The sequence below is a fragment of the Elephas maximus genome, chromosome 8 (assembly GCF_024166365.1).
Source record: "Elephas maximus indicus isolate mEleMax1 chromosome 8, mEleMax1 primary haplotype, whole genome shotgun sequence".
In the NCBI taxonomy this organism is placed as follows: Eukaryota; Metazoa; Chordata; class Mammalia; order Proboscidea; family Elephantidae; genus Elephas; species Elephas maximus.
Window position 1 is genome coordinate 125628223 of NC_064826.1, and position 2753 is coordinate 125630975.

The 2753-nt window shown below is 46.3% G+C and overlaps 1 pseudogene; it reads right to left on the reverse strand.

Moving 5' to 3' along the window:
- Positions 1-2652: 2652 nt before the first annotated feature.
- On the reverse strand, positions 2653-2753 carry LOC126082323 (uncharacterized; annotated as a pseudogene).

Sequence of the window (2753 nt, forward strand, 5' to 3'; positions counted from 1 at the left end):
ACTAGCTGTGTATATTTGGATAAATGACTTAACATTTTCTGATAAGCCATCCAATGACAGGAGGTTGTGAACAGAAATCACTCAAATGCAGAGGCTATGTCTGCCAGTAACCAGAGAGTGAAGGGAGCCTGTGACCCATGTATTCCTGCTCCAGAAAAGTGTGCTGGGGTGCAGGCTCCCAGGGCACAGAAGACCATGAGACAGGGGGAAGTGCAGGCAGATTTCAATGGGGAGGGAAGAAGGGACAGCTCTAATGCTTACTGTGTCCTAGCTTCTTGTTTTGTTTTGATATGGCTCTGTTGGGGGTACTGGTCAGCTCTGATGAGTGCTGGTTGGCTCTGTTGGATACTAGATGATTCTGACAGGTATCGAGTGGCTCTGCCAAGTACTGGCCAGCTCTGATGAGTGCTGGCTGGCTCTGATGGTACTCAGTGGCTCTGATGGGTACTGGCCAGCTTTGATGGGTACTGAGAGACTGGTGGGTACCAACTTGCTTTGATGAGTGCTGGCCAGCTCTAACAAGTTCTGAGAGGCTCTGATGGGTGCTGGCCAGCTCTGATAGGTACTCACAGGCTCTAACAAGTACTGAGAGGCTCTGCTGATGGGTACTGGGTACTGGTCAGTTTTGATGGGTACTGAGAAGTTTTGATGGGTACTGGCTGGCTCTGATGGATGCTGGCCAGTTGTTTGGTGCTGGTCAGCTCTGATGTGTATCAAACAGCTCTGATACTGAGAGGTTCTGATGGGTGCTGGCTGGCTCTCATGGGTACTGGTTGGCTCTGATGGGTGCTGGTCGGCTCTGATGGGTACTGGCCAGCTTTGATGAGTACTGAGAGGCTCTAACATGTATTGGCTGACTCTGTTGGGTGCTGGGTACTGTCTGGCTCTAACGGGTAGTGAGAGGCTCTACTGGGTACTGGCTGGCTCTGATGGGTACTGGCTGACATGTAGGCCAGGGTGATGGTCCTCACAGAGGCTGGGAAGTGGCAGTCATGCTGCCTATGAAAGCCTCTCAAGCCCTTGTAGTTTTCTTCTTTGGCTCTGTCTAAGCGTCATCACTACCCAACACATTTCATCTCTTCTTTGAAAATCTCCCCTCTAGGGTTTCACTCACTTGTTGACCAGATTCACGTAAGTACCTCTAAATATTAAAGAAAATCCAGCATTTCTGCATGCCATTTAGAACATTAAACATCTGTGCATTTTAATCACAGCACTCCCAGTTTGTGCCACATGACCCTGGACATGTATGTCTCTGCTCGAAGACAGGAGACAGAGCAGTGTTTTGTTGGGGCAGTCTATTTTGATTTGCAATGCCACTTCACATCCTGGTACAGCAGGTTTTTAGAAAATTAAATACCCTCCATTGCAAATGTCTTCATTTGTAGCTGTGAGTTAATACGAGAAAAATTTAAAGAACTGAAATGCCCTGCTCTGTTCCTTATCCTTTCTCACCTTCAGCTTAACTGGCTGGAGGACAGGGCATTCTAAAACACATGGTCACTCTTATCGCAGGCCAAAGAGGGCAGTCCTGTTGGTGGCAGGGGGGAGTCTCAGAGGGCCTGACGAGCCCGTCTATGTGGTGAGTGTCCCCATCAAGGTGACTTCCAGGTGTTCTGCAAACACCTGGTGTCAGTGAAGACTGGACAGATGGACTCTTGAAGGATGAGTTCCACAAGCTGACCAGGAAGGGCCAGAGGCCTGTCCTGGGGGATGTCTGGCTGCACTGAGGTTCCCGTGGTCTGCTATTTGTCTCCCTTGATTTTATTAATTATGTATCTAATTCCTAGCCTATGTCAGCTGGGCTCAGGAAAGACCGTGTCAACCCGAAGTTCAAAATGTAAACAAAGCCTGATTCACAATCTACCAAGGAATGGTGGTAACAGCCCTAAGTTAAAAATCTCTAAGGACAAGGTAGCAAGTGACTCTCCCTTCACACAAGACCTTTTATCTAGTGCTCAAAACAGAGGTCCTTTAAGTGTGTGTGAGCGGAGGAACAGGAGGAGCAATTATGGAACGCCTGTGTGCCAGGTGCTTTACACATGAGGCCTAAGAAATAGAAACGACCTCTATTATTAAAAAAAATACAAAAAATGCTTTTCTCTCATTATAAGAGGCACAGTCTCATGATTAAAAATAGAAAACATGTAAGACCAAGATGAAACCACCTGCATTCCTACAGCCACTACAAACATGCTGCTCTTTTGGAGAGGTGTAACTAGCACATAAATACTGGGATTGTACTGCACTTGCAGCTTTGCTTTACCCTGTTACCAAAAAACCAAAAACCCAGTGCCGTCGATTCCAACTCATAGCGACCCTATAGGACAGAATAGAACTGCCCCAGAGTTTCCAAGGAGCACCTGGAGGATTCGAACTGCCAACCCTTTGGTTAGCAGCCGTAGCACTTAACCACTACGCCACCAGGGTTTCCCTTTGCCCCATTACAATGTGAATATTTTGAGTAAATATTCTTCAAAAGCATCAACTGACTATCAGCTGTTTTGTTATATGGATCGGATATAACTTAATCATTCTCCCACTGTCTGGCATTTGGGTATAATCTCTAATTTTCTGCTCTTTTAAATAGCTCTTACATATTAAGGTACCTAAACAGCCGGCATTCTGTTTTGCATCTCTTTGACTACTAGCAAAGTTCAAGTATATTTCACAAATCTGTGTGTCATCTTTGCGCAGGAGCCTGGCTAATCGCTGTATCTTTCCAATTTTTATGTACTGCCCAAGTAAGCACA